This window comes from Protopterus annectens, chromosome 17.part0 (assembly GCF_019279795.1).
Source record: "Protopterus annectens isolate FY-2018-M chromosome 17.part0, PAN1.0, whole genome shotgun sequence".
Classification (NCBI taxonomy): domain Eukaryota; kingdom Metazoa; phylum Chordata; order Ceratodontiformes; family Protopteridae; genus Protopterus; species Protopterus annectens.
Window position 1 is genome coordinate 173,160,436 of NC_056751.1, and position 17,658 is coordinate 173,178,093.

Sequence of the window (17,658 nt, forward strand, 5' to 3'; positions counted from 1 at the left end):
GCTGCAAGTACCTTCCATAGCACACATGCACCCAGCTCACCCCACCATCAGCCACAGGTACCTCACAGGTCTTATACCTGCTGTTGGGAATGAGTACAATATGACCCCCACCTCTGTATGGGAATAGCCACAGAATGCAGCATACTGAAGAGGTGTCCCATGCAAGTGTGTCTCTAGCAATAAGCAGCACCCTGTCAGCATCCACACCACTGAATCAGTAAGGACAAAAACTATTGACATTAATATCTTGCACACCTACCCTGTCACCCAGGGGAATATAGTGGCTTGCAGCCTAGGATTGTAGGAGTGACACAATGTGCTGGCCTGCTACAGATGGCCTGCATCAATACCAAATGCCCTATAGTCCTCTGTCAAAGGCCTGTGTCTCACCTGTACTGCCAATGTATGTTATCTCATGCACTCTCAAATAACAACATAACATAGTCCACAGAAACCAAATGTCTACCATATCTTACTGCATGAACTGTGGACAAACCCCTAAATACTGCTGGGATGAAGTGATAACTATAGGGATACTTTTCAGATAATGTTTGCATAATGCTCAGAAGAAGATAGAATAACAGGGCGGGGGGGGTAGAAGCATGGACACCATGGACTGTGTGAAGTCTGAAACTTAGCTGTGTACACATACTATCCCTGCCTGCAAACACAGGAATGGGTAGATACAAACCTGCTCATAAACCACAATGTGAAGAGGTAATGACCAGAAATATGAGCCCTGCCTCTGTTTAACCTGTGTGAATCTGTACAGCTGTGAGGTGTGGCCCCAGCAGGATATGGCCATACTGTTATGTCGATGGATGTACAAGCATGGAATCGTCAGCCACCACTGTGCCAAGGTGCTGCACAATTTACACAGACACATCAGCAAAAGTCTGCAGCACCCTCTCCAGAATGGCATGATTGTACAAAAATATGTAGGCCGCAGACCACAATACTGGACACAGCTTCATTCACTCTGTGTTCCCCGGGAAATTACTGCAAGCAAATATGTATACCTGACAATAGTTGACATAAAACATCACAGTGTAAAACAGTACATATGTCTGAATATCTCTGCTAATACCAAAACCATGTAGCAGAAGCAGCACAGACACAATTACTTACAGTAACCCACTATCCTTTGCCCATTGTGACCCCATATTGTCAACCAATCTACAGATATCCTGCAGAAACAGGCTGCTAGCTGTAGGTGTAGAACACAAAAGCCTGCACTGGAGTACAACCTACCTGGAATGGATTTACACATTCAATACAGACGGTCCTACTGTGCATGCTCCCACACTTTTTGAAACGAAGCCCATGTCTGACAACAGAATACTGAAAGGTCATACTGGGCATGCTCCCACACATAATGAAGCCCATGTCTGGCAACAACAGTGGACAATACATATTTGACAGTCGTAGATGTTTGTGCACACACTCCACATTGCACACCAGTCATTCTTTGCACACACATCGGATAGGAATACACACATATATCCAAGGACAACATACTATAATAGGCCAAACTTACACATACATAGATGTGTGGAAGAGAGTGACAGACAGTGACAAAGAGCTTCCCATCATGAGGCCTGTTCCACCCAGCACACATCCAATTGGCTAAAACCACATGATGTGCAAATGTCAATCACTGTAGACATTTGATTCTGGTATCCCTCAGCACTATAGTGTCTGTGGTGCTTGTGATAACTGTGTAACATGACTGTACAAGTCATTATTCATCTAGCAGTTGTATACACATTCCTGTTAAATGTAAACCTGTGTGACTGAGTGTTATGTGTGTGCTTTCAGATGAATGGTTTATGGCCCATTCACACACACTGCATTCCTCATTGCCCTACTTTGGCAAGCCTGCTGACGTCATCCCCCTTGAAATACACTTTTGGTGAAGGAGTAGCCCAATAAGCTCCATGGCACATGCTATAACTGTATAATGCTGTAGTGGGATGTACTAGTTAAGTAGGAGTTCTAATCCCAGACATGGCAACTGTGAAACTCTGTGTGTGTGTGTTTGTTTGTCTCTGTATGGATCAATGCTTTTGAGGCCATTCACATTCACTACACTTTCCATTGCCCTACTTTGGCAAGTCTGCTGATGTCATTCACCTTGAAATACACCTTTGGTGAAAGAGTAGCCCTAAAAGCTTCATGGCGCATACTATAACTGCTTAATGCTATAGTGTGATGTACTAGTTAGGTAGGAGTTCTAATCCCTGACTTGGCAAGTGTGTGTGTGTGTGTGTGTGTGTGTGTGTGTGTGTGTGTGTGTGTGTGTGTGTGTGTGTATCTGTGTAGGGATCAATGCTTTTGTGGCCATTTACAGTCACTAGGCCCTTCTAAGCATAGAGAACATTGATATCTGTGCAGTAACTGAGACCTGATTTGAGGCTCCAGAGAGCAACCCTGCAATACCAGGCTACAACTCTTACCACACTTTTCACCCAACAAACCAGGACTGAAACACTAAAGGTGGAGGAGTGTCCATATTCACCAAGGATATTCACACCACCAGGTTAGTTGCCCAACACAATGCATTTGAAATTCTCCAGGTGCAACTAAAACTAGGTAAGACGACAATCCAAATTGTAGCTTGTTACACATCCCCCACCATACCCCAAGATTCTCACTACACCTTTCTAAACATACTGGAAAATATTAAAATGCAACCAAATACCCTAACATTGGGTGATTTCAACTACCCTGCCATTAACTGGGAAAACTACTCGTGTACTAACACCTTTGTCCAACGGTTCTTGGAATTCATGCCCTGGATCAGCTAATCCATAGTCCAACCAGGGGCTCCAATATCCTAGACCTAGTCATTACCAACATGGGAAATTGATACTCCACACCTATAATCACCCCCCCTTGTTGGTCAGGTCTGACCATAAGCTGATCACCCTTGGCATCCACATCCCTCCCCCACTCCCAGTAAAGAAACCTCTGTAAAAAACTTCTCCAAAGCCAACTTCATGCTACTCAAGTCAGAAGTGACAAACTTCATGACGCCCATGCAGACTGGAACTGAACGTTCGACTGCTGAATCCTACACTAAAGCACTTTACGAGCACATCCACTCATGCATGAATCATGCCATCCCAAATAGATCCAAGATGCTCTCCTCCAAAAAAAGGAAGCCAATCTGGTGGTCCACTGATATAAACAAACTTTACAACAAAAGGAAGAAACTTTTGCTGAAAAGAGGAAAATCCCAGGATGCAAAAAACTCCCTTACCAGCCTCAGTAAGAAGCTGAGATCCCTCATAAAATCCTCCAAAGCTAGTTATGAAAATAAAATTGCCAAAGATTCTAAAGACAACCACACGGCATTCTATAGCTATGTCAGGAATCTAAATGGCAATGCTCAGATCTGCTCTGAACTACAACAGGATGGCATTAAATATACTGATCCCAAGGATATTGCCAATATCCTGGCAGATCGATTCAGTGCCAACTTCACCCCTCTCTCACCCCCTAAAGACCCCATCTCAATACCAAAAAATTGCCAAATTCTAGTAATAACGGCCACATAGGTAAAAAACACACTCTTCAAAGCTAAGAATACAGCATCCATGGGAACAGACAACATTCCGGACAGTGTACAACATGAACTACAAATGAAATGGCACCTCATGTAAGTGACATGTTTAATCATAGCCTCACCTCAGGCTTCATGCACACTGAGTGGTGCACAGCTGCTGTTATCCCACTTCATACAGGGGGATCTACTTTGGATCCTGGGAACTGCCCCATTAGTCTGACAAACCTGTGCTGCAAGGCCATGGAATGTATTATCATGGAACTTATAAACAAAGACATTGGCAACCTTCAAACACTGGACTCCACCCAGTTTGGGTTCGTGAAGGGCCGATCTTGTCTTCTGACCCTGATTGACTTCTTCAAATCATTCTCCAGAGCTGTGGACAAGGGTAAGGCAGTCCACACAGCCTATCTGGACCTCGCCATGGCCTTCAACACCATCCCTCTGCCTGGAATCATAGATAAACTTACTAAGCTAGGCATTAATCCCTATGTTACTCAATGGGTTGCCAACTGGCTTACTGACAGAACCCACACTGTAAAAGTAGCTGACTCCAAATCCAGCTCCAGAAAAATGACAAGTGGAGTACCTCAGGGTTCAGTCCTGGGACTGCTCTTGTTTGGCATCTACTTCTCTGAAGAACAGGCCAACACTAAGGGACTCTGGTTAACAAAGTTTGCAGATGACTGCAAACTGGGAACAATTATTGAATCCCCAAATGATGTGGATATTCTACAAAAGGCCCTTACAGAAACAGATGCTTTGTGCCAGAGCCATGGGCTCAAGCTCAATGTCAAGAAATGTATAGGTATCCCTTTTGGGAAGAAACATGTACCCGTGAGTTACCACATAGGTGGCAGTACAGCAAACACTGAAAGTGTGATAAGAGACTTAGGGACACAGGTGGACAGTGGTCTCTCCTTCAATAACCACATCACCACAACAGTCAGGAAATCCTTCTATGTGGCACACCTCCTCACTATGGGCATTTCATCCAGAAAAAAGGAGGTCATTGTCCCACTGTACTCATCTCTCAGTAGACCCATTATAGAATACAACACCCCATTTGGTATGTACCTCTCAAGACATCTGCAACAACTAGAAAGGCCACAGAGCTACCTCACTAAAAGAATCACATGCCTAAAGCAGATGCCCTATGTTGACCATCCACAAAAACTCCAGCTATACTCTGTCACATATCATCTACTCAGAAGCGATCTCTGCTTAACATACAAGGCCATGTCAAACCCAGAGCTGCTGGACATGCTACACTTAAAGAAATCCCAATCCCTCAGAGCCACATGCTCCAGGGATCTAAACCTTGTCATCACAATGAACAAAACATGCTGGAGGGATATGTTCCTGACCCAGAGACTCCCCAGACTCTGAAATAGACCGCCCATACATGTCAAGCAGAGTGCCTCTTTGACCCTCTTCAAAAGGAACCTTGACGATTGGATAGGAGATAGAAAATTCACCCCAGGGATCACATCAGTCAACCTGCTAGACAGGGGTCCAGGAAAGTAAATATTGTGGGAAGAAATAGCCAGGGAATTATTATGGCTAGGCTTGATTAGGCCCTAGGGCCGATAACCTAGTACCAACCTATGAACCTATGAACTACACTTTGCATTGCCCTACTTTGGCAAGCTTGCTGATGTCATTCACCTTGAAATACACCTTGGGGAAGGCGGAGCCCTCTAAGCTCCATGGTGCATGGTATAACTGAATAATGTTATAGTGTGATGGGCTAGTTAGGTAGGAGTTCTAATCCCAGACATGGCAATTGTGAGACTCTGCGTGTGTGTGTTTGTCTGTGTAGGGATCAATGCTTTTGAGGCCATTCACATTCATTACACTTTCCATTGCCCTACATTGGCAAGCTTGCTGATGTCATTCTCTTTGAAATACACCTTTGGGGAAGGTGTAGCCCTGTAAGATCCATAGCACATGCTCTACCTGTGTAATGCTGTAGTGTGATGTACTGGTTAAGGAGGAGTTCTAATCCCAAACAGGGTACCTGTGAAATTCGGTGTGTGTTTGTTTGTCTGTGTAGGGATCAATGCTTTTAAGGCCATTCACAGTCACTACACTTTCTCTTGCCCTACATTGGCAAGCCTTTTGATGTCATTCACTTTGAAATACACATTTGGGGAAAAAGTAGCCCTGTAAGCTTTGTGGCGCATGCTATAACTGTGGAATGCTGTACTGTGATATACTAGTTAGGAAGGAGTTCTAATCCTAGACATGGCAACTGTGAGACTGTGTGTGTGTGTGTGTGTGTGTGTGTGTGTGTGTGTGTGTGTGTGTGTGTGTGTGTGTGTGTGTGTGTTTGTCCTTAGTATCCTGTGTGGAGATAGCTATGATTGTGTAATAACAGGACTTGTTGTAAGGTGGGTTTTGCATATTTGTTATATGGAGAACCTATTATATGTCACAATGTCCCCCTTACAAGGACAACAGATGTAAAACGGCAGAGAGGCTGGTGTAGATAATCCATACTCCTACATGTGACATTATGGATTGGGGAACAATATAGGCAACCCTTGTATTACCCAGAGGACACTCTCCACCCATGTCTCATACACAAACACACTTGGCTAAGCAACAACCACTATGTTGGTAGTCCCCTGCATATTGCCCACAGATAGTAACCATGGTGTGATTGCAGTGTACTACAGAGGACATGGCACCCTGTTCCAGCCCTACAATAGGCAAATAATTGCATACAGTGGTCCTTTGCTATGTTCCCCACTAGATGCTTGCAACAACTGTAGAGTCAGCAAATGTAACCCACAAAGGAAATGCCATGCCTTATACACATGCCCTTTATGGACAGATGGCACTAACACCAGTGAATACCTGTATCATGCTGTCAATGCAGGTGCAGGATAACCTGAGTTCCATTGCCAGTTCTCACCACAAGAGGTCAGGAATGCCACATCAGATTATAAAAATCTGTCCACACAACATGCCCCAGAGACCCCAGGTGCATTTCCACATGTCACATAACATGCATGTGGGACATGTGCACATCCCAGACACCGTCCATGTTATGGAATATAGAACACATACATGGCAAGCATTGCACAGCATTGGCCACCCACAATAGTAACCCTGATGACTGGATGGTGAATACAATACCCACCTGTGTGGACCAATCCAGAAACTACACCCCTGAGCCACACTGAAACCATTGTCATGTGGCTTGATGCCAAGGTATACCCTTTGCCTAGCCTTGTACAGCCTTCTGCCACAGTCAACCACTACACACCTGTGAAGCAATGAACCCATGCATGTCAATACTGGCAAACCTGTGTCTGTGTGTGTGTTTGAGAAGATTAATGATTTGGAAGCCATTCACACTCACTACACCTCCCATTGCCCTACTGAGGCATGCCTTCTGATGTCAGTCACCTTGACATATCCTTTGCCCATATATCAGCCTGATAACCCCTGTGGTGCATGTGATACCTGAGTAATACTATAGTGTAGCAAACAAGTTATTTGGGAAGTCTAAACCTGACCCTGCCAACTGTGATATTGTGTGTGTGTCCCTGAGAGAGTGTGGCTGTGTCATCCTTGACACCTGCTTTTGTGGACAGGCACATGTATTACACCTACCTTATCCCTCCTTTATCTCTGTTGCTGATGTCACTCACCTTCCAATATACCTTTGGATGGCTCTCCAACATGTAAGCTCTGTGGCGCATGCAATAACTGCATAAAAATGTAATAGCAATGCATAGCCAAGCAGGGGTTTGAAACCCGCTACTGGCAAGTCTGTGACACAAACATGCCTAGCTTTTACTGTCCTACCCCCTTCCTTTCTTACTTTGTCTCTGTCTGTCTCTCTCTCTCTCACTCCCTCTGTGGTGGACGTGGAGAAGTACACCTGCTTTGCTTAAGCAGCAGCTTGTGTTTTGTAAGTAATGCTCATGATCAGCTGATGGCCTGTGTATGAATTGCAGTCCCCCACTAGCTGATTGCATGTGGAACATCTGTGGTAACATTCCCATAGCCAATTGCATGGAAACACACTCCTATAACTAGGAACATCATGTGGGTGTTGGCCCTTTTCATTCACTGTGAGCAAAACTTCATGTCAGTGTTTAGCAAACAGCAGCACAGAGGGTAGTGGGACATACTTCTTATAACATACACTGTGGAGACAGGCCAACAAACAGGAGGAGGATGTTCCAGACATGAGTTCAGAATAAAAGTCTAACTCTTCTACATTTGAAGTAATGGTTTAACACGGTTTGTGTGGATATGGCTGGTCTACATGATTTAATACCTATCATGACAGTGTTATGTGATTGAGGAAACCCTCACCTGTAGGGCTATCTGCAGACTGGCCAGTGTTTGGACTCTTACATGTGTTGTGTTACTCACACATGTCCTATCTTTAGAAATGCAGTACCATAGTCTGAGGATTGCAGTCAGTACATGGTGACAGCCATGAGAGTTACTGAATTCATATCCTTCAGAAGACATATGTCACAACAAACCCTGTTACACCAGTAAATGTATGAGGTTACCACAGCAACATGTCAATATTGTCTCTGTGTTTTGCCTCCAGCCACAACTTCGTCAGCCTTTCTACATATGTCATGCAGTAAGAGGTGCATATGTTCAGTACACCATATTATTTATTGACATCATACCTGATAACAAGCCAGTGAGATATCAGACTGCTAGACATGTTATGTATAGTAGGGGTTAAATTTGAGGACAAAATCTGGACATTCTGTTGTAGTGTGTACAGTAGTGAGGTCTGTGTACTTATGGTGATTGTCAACAGAATGTGTATTGAGTATATGTACCTTGGCCTGTGTACAGACTGTGGTAGATGTCATTGTTCTTGGTCTTGTTCTATCTGATGTTGCATGCTGCTCCAGTGTATGGTACCCTAAAGGAGCACATGTTTGTAGGGCCAAACCCACACATGTCCCATACCACAGTCAGGCATCGGAATACACTGTGTATTGGCCCAGTATATGTAGGGCTAGTGTGTGAGTGGCACATATGAGGATGGTGTTGATCAGACAGTCCATATACTGTAATATTAAGCATGCTTACCATATGTGGCTGTGTTCAGATTGGCTCTGGGTATACACTTACACACAGGTGTCTGTTACTCCATGCTGTTACATGCCTGTAGAGCCTGCTATATTTGCAGGTACATGTGTATTCCCCCATAAGACATGTAGGCTAGTGTTGTGGCAGTCTGCCTGTAGATTGCAGAGTGCTTTGTGATATGCCTAGCAGCTCAGTGTACTTACCCAGTGTGAGGTTATGTCCAGATATTTGTCAGATGCACTGCTGCTGGGACACCATAACTGCTGTGTATTTCTGACAAAGCAGTGGGATGCTGTACAGATGTATGTCACTAACTAGTGGGTAGTACGTGGGCTTGTGACCTGTGCTCCTCCAGTTATTATGTGTCAGGACAGACAGGAGTGTATGAATGCATACACTGTGTGAGAATATGTATTCTAGTATTTACGTGAATCACCCATTTACATGGCTGTTAACATCCACTTTGTCATCGTTCGTCCACACATATTGCACTAAGGGGTTCTGAGTATACTACTGGACTGACCAGAGTGTGGCACACTGTCCAAATTTATTGGTCATATCTCTGCTGTATTCCACAGGACCATTACTGTGATATCTGTGGTACTATACAATGATGATCTTAGGATGTCTGTCAGCAACTGATGACGTACATGTCAATATCAGATGTGACTTCCCATACACAACATTTCTGTTAAGACAACCCCTGTTACAGAAGCAACAGTCTACATTTATAACTGCAATACTTACATGACATCACCTTGCACTAAGAGTTTACGACTATTGGTGCTGAGGTATGACTCCACTACACATATACATACATATATATCTATATATATCTATATATATATATATATATATATATATATATATATATATATATACATATACACATATATATGTACACATATACAGATATATATATATATATATATATATATATATATACACACATATATAGATATATATATATATATATATATATATATATATATATATATATATATATATACATATATATATATATATATACATATATATATATATATATATATATATATATATATATATATATATATATATATATATATATATATATAGATATATATATATATGATATATATACATATATATACATATTATATATATATATATATATATTTATATATATATATATATATATATACACACACACACACACACACACACACACACACACACACACACACACATATATATATATATATATATATATATATATATATATATATGGGTCTACTTCATACGATCGACAGACCATTTGATCGACATTCATTTGGTTGACAGCTCATTTGATTGACAACCAGTATTCAAGGCACTTAACAGGGTAGTGCCCCCCTCCCCAATGTTGTGCGACCCTGCAGTTGGTATATACAGTTGGGGGGTGTGGGGGGCACAGCTCCCCACCTATTTCCATTTAAAACACGAAAATACAACAAAACTACACATTTTAAAGAAAATAGGTGGGGGCTTTGCCCCCCCCCCCACACCCCCCTAATTATATATACCAACTTCAGGGTTGCACAACATTGGGGAGGGGGGGCAAATCCCAAGTTTTTGCCTTGAATACTGATTGTCGATCAAATGAGCTGTAGACCAAATGAATGGCGATCAAATGGTCTGTCGATCTTATGAAGTAGACCCATATATATATATATATATATATCAAAAATGCAGAAATGCTCCTGAATAACCACAAAAAAATAAAAAAAAAGCTGACTGGAAAATGCAGGAAAAACAGAGTGAAATACACACAATTTTAGCGTAATAAAACTTTTAATCCACGCTTTCGTAATCAAACTTCTTCAGAATAAGATATACATACTCAACATCACTTTTAAAAACAGTTTTGAAATACTTCTCCACCAATTAACTCATTTTTCCATTTAAACAATAACATAATTATTCAATAAAATTTCTGAACTCAGGAAATTATTTCCTTATATGGATTCTATGGTCTTTCAAAAAACATTTAATGTTGACAGCATCATTTATACCAGTTTTTTTGTCTGAACTAAGTCTAATCTGCTATAAAGCCTCCTTTTGTTCAAGATTTGTTTTGAAATTGCCACCCCTGAAGTCGTGACTTTCTTGTTCCAGCACAGAAAACAAAAATGTATTATATGTAAGACAGATGGTAGTATGCTTATAAAAAGCATTTGTCTTGTCTTGTTTTCTAATGTTATAATAATGTTCTTTTATTCTAGTGCATAGTGATCTTGTAGTCATACCAATGTAGAATGCACTGCAATGTGCACACAGACCAATGTACACAACTCCTTTACTCTTACATTTAAAATGTCCTGGAACTCTCAAAGTGTAAGGTAGATGTTCTGAATTAACTAAGGAACCTTCAGAAATATATCTGCATATGTTACAATTCCCACACTTGTACATACCCCATTTTTTCTGTGTACTATTGGGACAATATCCCACTTTGTTTCATTCGCTTTCAAAAATATTTTTCAAATTATTTTGATTTTTATATACCGACCTCGGCTGGGTCCCTACAATAGATTATAAATCTTTATTACCCTCTAGAATTTTCCAGTTGTCAGAAATAATATTTCTGATAATACCACTGTCTACTGTCTTGTCCAAACAGAAGTAATTACCAGCATCTGATGTATTCCTGTCTTGGTTCTGTTTTGTGTTAGTGTTAGAAAACCCATAGGCAAGGATAGCTGGAAAGAGACTGTCCCTGTTCTGTATAACATATTCAGCCTGCTCTTTTAACAGGGTCTTACTATACCCTCTTAAAACAAACAAGTTAATAATAAATTCTATTTCCTTCAAAATGTCACCCATTTCACTTGTCATTCGACTAGCTCTTATGAGCTGTCATTCTGGAATGTTATTCTTCATATAGCGAGGGTGCATACTGGTATAATACAAGTAAATATTAGTGAAGTTTCTTTCCTGAAAATCCTACTTACTACCTTATAAACTTAACATCCCATTCCAGAATCACATCCAAAAAATTGACTTTTAGTCCCACATCCCCCAGGACAAACTTTAAATATCCTGAGCTGGAATTAAGTGTGTCAACAAAACTTTGTACATTTTGTACATCCCCAAGTATGACAAAAAACAAGTCATCAATAAATCTTTTGAAAAATATAATCTGGTATTCCATGACTAGTGGTTCTAACACAGTACACTCTCAGTGACCCATCACAATGGTCACAAAGGATGGCGCTGCAGGGGACCCTATAGCTACACCCCGAATTTGTTTGTATATTTTCTTGTTAAATACAAAAAAAATATTGTTTAATAGACCATCTATTAATTCACAGTAAAAATTGCTTTCAGAATTATTAAATGTGGAACATTTGTTTAAATATTCTCTAACTTGTTCCACTCCTTCAAAGTGGGGGATACAAGTGAAAAGAGATACATCAAGATTAAACATCACTTGTGTGGTGGGATCAAAAGCTGACACTAAAATATGTTCCCTAATACTGTTTAAAAAGTCCCATGAGTCTTTCAAGTATGAATTCCTTTTTTGAACAATAGGATTTAACTTAGAGTCCACCAGTAAGGAAATACCGTCTGTGACATAATTTGGAGCAGATACAATGGGTCTGAATGGGGGGCAAGTTTTACTTTTATGTGTTTTCGGAATTCCAAAGAGGGAACCTAATTTGGGATTATCTATATGACAAAAGTCATAAAGGTCATTCTCTAAATTACTGTTCATTAAACGCTCAAACAGAAAAGACTAAACACATCTGTAGCTCTTAACTACTTCCACCATGTCTGTATTCTAAATTGTTACCTAACATTTTCTCTATATGGGTAACATATTCCTCTTGGTTCATTAAGACTAAGGTGCCACCCTTGTCAGTCTTCATTACTTTTAAGTTACCATTCTCCTGTATTTCTTTCAGAGCTTTCTTTTCTTCCTTGGATAAATTGTGATACATTTTTCTTTTCTTTGAAATTTTGAAATTGCCACCCCTGAAGTCATATATATATATATATATATATTTATATACAGATAGATCTATATATATAACCATATATATAACCTAATATACAGATGTATATAAATACATATATATGAATATGTATGTGTATGTACATGCACACATATATCTATGTGTAAAAATGACTGTTTTATATACCTTCCCAGATGTATCACACAGTATTTATCTGATGTGTGTATATTTAGATATAACATACATGATTCAACAGTAATCTCACTAACAAGTACTACGCCATTGTAGAAGTCATAGCAATTGTTCAATACTATTCAGCATGTGTACTGACAGATATATTAGAAAAACAACCACTGTTTTCACAGCTGTGATGGCTTAGTGGTTAACTGTTGTGACTATAGTGTATAGGATCTTGGGTTCAAAACCTGCAAGGGCAGTTTATTTTGTTGCTGGGCAGAACAAGGACTGTTGGATACAGAGTGGTTAAGGAAATTTTGAGCAGCTTTAACCAGGTTTGCATGGGTTTTTGCAACGGTAAGTGCTGCTAACGTACGGCTAAACATGCATGTGCTTACACCATGTAGGCTTCACTTATCCCAGTGCAAAAATGTGCTTAGCATTTATATTGCAGCAATGCTGAAACCTGCTAAGCATGGCTCAGCCCTGGTAACCAGTGCTCACATTCTGATCTGATAAAATAGCAAGGTAATGACATCTTTAATAAGTGTATTTAATGCCATGTACATAAAATGTGTCTATGTGCTACCATTACAGTAGCAAGTGGTGTCTGGGACACCTGAGTATATATGGCTTGTACAACACTCTTTTCCATTTGAATGTGTTACATACATGGGTAGTATCCTAGGTTATATGCAGTCACACGGGCATGTAGTGTATCATTACAGTACTACTGTTGACAATGATTTCCATATAAGAGTAGATTGCAGAATTTAGTACTGGAACCAAACACCCCTGCATGCAAAGATGGACTCTGAGTCCTCACTGTTGTGTTCCTGGTGTGTGAGCTGTATCTCATTACATATTTCCTACTGGATATTGATCTGACATGGAAAATAACTGTAGACTACTGTGTGTATAGCAGATATCAGTAAGATCTGCTGTCATGTAGTAATGGCATACCTATCAGTGTCAGACATCTATCTGTCAACACATTTATCCTAATGCATAGCTAGTTGGTTAGCAGATGTATGTCTGCCCTCTGTACAGATGTGCAGTTGTCAGGTATCCGTCTTGATTACTTACAGGCAATCTATGCTTGACTGACACTGACATGTCTTCCCAGCTGTGTTATGAATGCCACAGTTGGGAATCCACACCCTGTATGCACCACACGCCATGGATACCTCAACTACACTACCACAGTCAACAGAACATGCTTGGGTACAGGTCTCCAAGACAGACACTGACCATGTTATGTAATACATGTTTCATACATGTCAGCTGGAGCACCTCATTGGCCCTTTGCAAGAGGCAACCAGATGATTGGCTGTTGCATGTAACTCTCACCCTGAGGATCACCCCTGTGGTATCTGTTGATAGATGGCCTGCTGGCACATGGCAGGTGGCATGATACCACTGTACACACATCCCCTACACTTCCCATCTCTCCATGGAAAATAGCCTGGTACACACCTATGAACACCTGCACTGATGAATGCCAGTACTGACAAATGTGTATGAGTGCATTACTGAGAATATCAATGTCTGTGTGTTTGTAGACCTGTAGGTGAGAATACCCTGAGGCCCTTCACACCCACCGCACCCCCCATTGCCATAATTAGATGTGGCTGCTGTTGTACAAGACATTAAATGTGCCTTGTTACACTCTTCTCCCTAAGGGCTACCTGGGGCTTGCACTTCCAGCACAACACTGTTGTACAAATGGGTTGATAGGCATGGGATACCCACTGAGTTCTGCCAAGTGTGTGTATGTGTGCATGTGTTTATATTTGTAGGGTACAGCATTTTGTGGCCAGATTCTCCCAATATAATATACCTTGCCACACACTATTTGAGACAGTGACGTTGCTGACCGTAAGAGAGCCATGGCAATGCATCACCCTACTATCCCTGTGGCATGTGCATTAGATGCATATCCCTATAGTAGCACTCTTGGGATAGACAAGGGGTTTTATTGCAGTCCTAGTCAATGTGTGATGGTGGGTATGTCAAAGTGTTATCATGGGTTTCAGTGCATACAATATCCACTGTAGGATGTGGGTGCCGGGTATACTGTCTTTACACCATGGTACCCCTGGTACATGTCCCATGTTCCACTGTATGGGGACCACTGTCACCATCAACCATACAGGTAACTGATAACAGTATCCAGCCCAGTTATGCATGTGCTGTGTGCAACCTACCTGTAACAAAATGGACATACTGACAAGGTAGTTAGCACTGATAATCCCAGGTCTCTCAGATGTGTGTCTGACTGTGATGTGTTTGTCAATGTGTATATGACAGTATGTCACACTATGTACTGTCCATAAACAACCAGTACATCCCCCATTATCATACTGTACAGGCCTGTGGATGTTCTTCACGTCACATGTAACCTGGAACACACCTCATCCTAAAAGTTGTGTGGTGTGTGCAAGTAAGGCCACACCCATCAGTAGCACTACATACCTAAGTAGGGGTTCTAGTCTCATTGTTGCCAAGTAAGAGTGTGTGTGTGTGTGTTTGTGTGTGTGTGTGTGTGTGTGTGTGTGTGTGTGTGTGTGTGTGTGTGTGTGTGTGTGTGTGTGTGTGTGTGTGTGTGAAGGAATCTACTTCCGTTTGCAGAATATACATGTCCCACGAGGTCATCTGTCCGAGAACTGCCTGGCATATGCTAACATTTCACAGGCATCATCCTGTGGAAAGACATTCCATTACAACTAGTGGTAGATGTGTAAATGCCCTCTTCCTCACTGTATAGGTGTACAATGATACTGGGGTTGGTATATATATATATATATATATATATATATATATATATATATATATATATATATATATATAGCTGGGTGTGGCTGGCCATAATACTGTACAGCTCATGTTAAAAGGTTAAGTAGTTGTCTATCACACTATCTGCGGTTCTACAGCACCTCTCACCCTCCAAAGGGTAGGGCTGTGACACCCACACCAGCACACCTATGTTTACCGAGTTGAGGTTTGCATTACATTGGGGAAGGGGATGTATACACTGCCAGTACCATCATCAATGACATTATACTAGCAGGCTGCTTATTTCCCAATGTGTTGTTGTGCCTATTCTGTCTTGGTGGAATTACATAGGCTACAATGGGTTCCTTGCACAGGTACATACATCCATGTGTACAGTATTCTCTGTGTATAGCATCAGCACTAAAGCCTCTGTTTGTGTTATACACAAGCATGTGGTGTATACCACCCAGTACACCTACCATTGTCCACTGTAGAAGGGCTACTGACATCAGCCCCACATGCACTCACCTGTATACACCACCCCCAGACCTATCAGCCATGTGGCACATGCAGTAACTGTTATGCAGACCTGTGACATGTGTTCTCCTGTACCCAGGATATGGCACAGCCAAGGTGTCAACACAGTACCATACCCCTTGTAGGATATAACAGCAGACCATCCACCTGCTGACACGTGGACATGTACAACACAAACAGAATGCATTCTGCAGACCACAGTCACTCAGTGTTAATAACAGCTATAATGCATCATGGGTGGAAATCTACACTTCCTGACATGTAAGCATGAAACTTTACTGCTGACAACATGTTACAAAGCATTACATTAGTACAACATAGTGCAGTCACCCTGTGCATCAGAACCATATTAGCCTGTCCCTGCATCAATGTTATGGATGACAGGAATGTGGCACATGCATTATCATATGCACAGGGTGTGTTGTTGGTTTGCCAGAGATCTAGGCTGAGCCATACATTTGACACCATGTGTGTGTGTGAGTGAGGGGGTTTAATTATTAATTTGGCTGTGGTGATGTAGTGTGTGTAGGTATGAGGTTGCCCTAGCTGTGTCTGTATTGCGTGAGAGTATGCATGTACACAGTTCTGCCATGTGGCTGCCCTGGACAGCTGCAGACCATACCTGGCAGGGTGTGCAGTTCACCATCTCCAGCCACAGACACAAGAACTGTGCCTGCCAGGGGTTCCACAGGCACCACCATGTACAAGCCATGATATGCTACTTTCCCCTGATGATGATATACGTCAGCTGGATCCGGGTCCCTCCTGGGACTGAACAGGGCCACGTGTGTGGCCTGCTCTGGTGTGGTGTGGACAGTGCCCACCTGCAGTGCTGGGGCTGGTACTGCCACTGCAGGAGTGGCTTGGTGTTCTGGCACATCCACATCAACCTCCAGCAGTTGGTGTTGCTCTCCTACATCCACATGGCCTCACACCACTCCCACCATATGCTCGAGCACAGACATTCCTTGGTCGAGGATTCCCACCATCTCACCCAACTGTCTATCAATGAGCTCTGAAAAATAACAGAGGACACCTGTAAGATCACAGATGTTGTCAGTAACAGCTGAATGAGTAGCCCTCTGCAGCCTCAGAGCCTGTCTGGTGTATCGTTCCATATGTGCCTGCGCTTCCATGATGGCCTGTAACATGCATCTGGTGGTACCAGATGTGGCACTTCTGCCAGGGGCACGATGACCACCCTCCCTCCAACGAGCTCCCCTGTACATCTGCCTATGTGGTACCCCACCGGACATCTGGCTATGGCTGCTGTGTCCAGACACACATGCCATAGATACCACACTGTCCTGTCCCATGCCACCAACCGCCAACTGTCCCTCAGCTATGGCCACTGGTGATGGGGTATTTATAGGCATTATGACTGCATGTGGGGATGGGGTGGATAGCAGTGGGATGTCAAACGATGGTGCAGCTTCAGCCCCTAACAACCTTGCCTGTACCTCAACACACCTATCATCATTTTCAGTATATGTATGGGCACCAATATCAGATTGCCTGCAGGAGGGACTGTGAGAGGAAAAC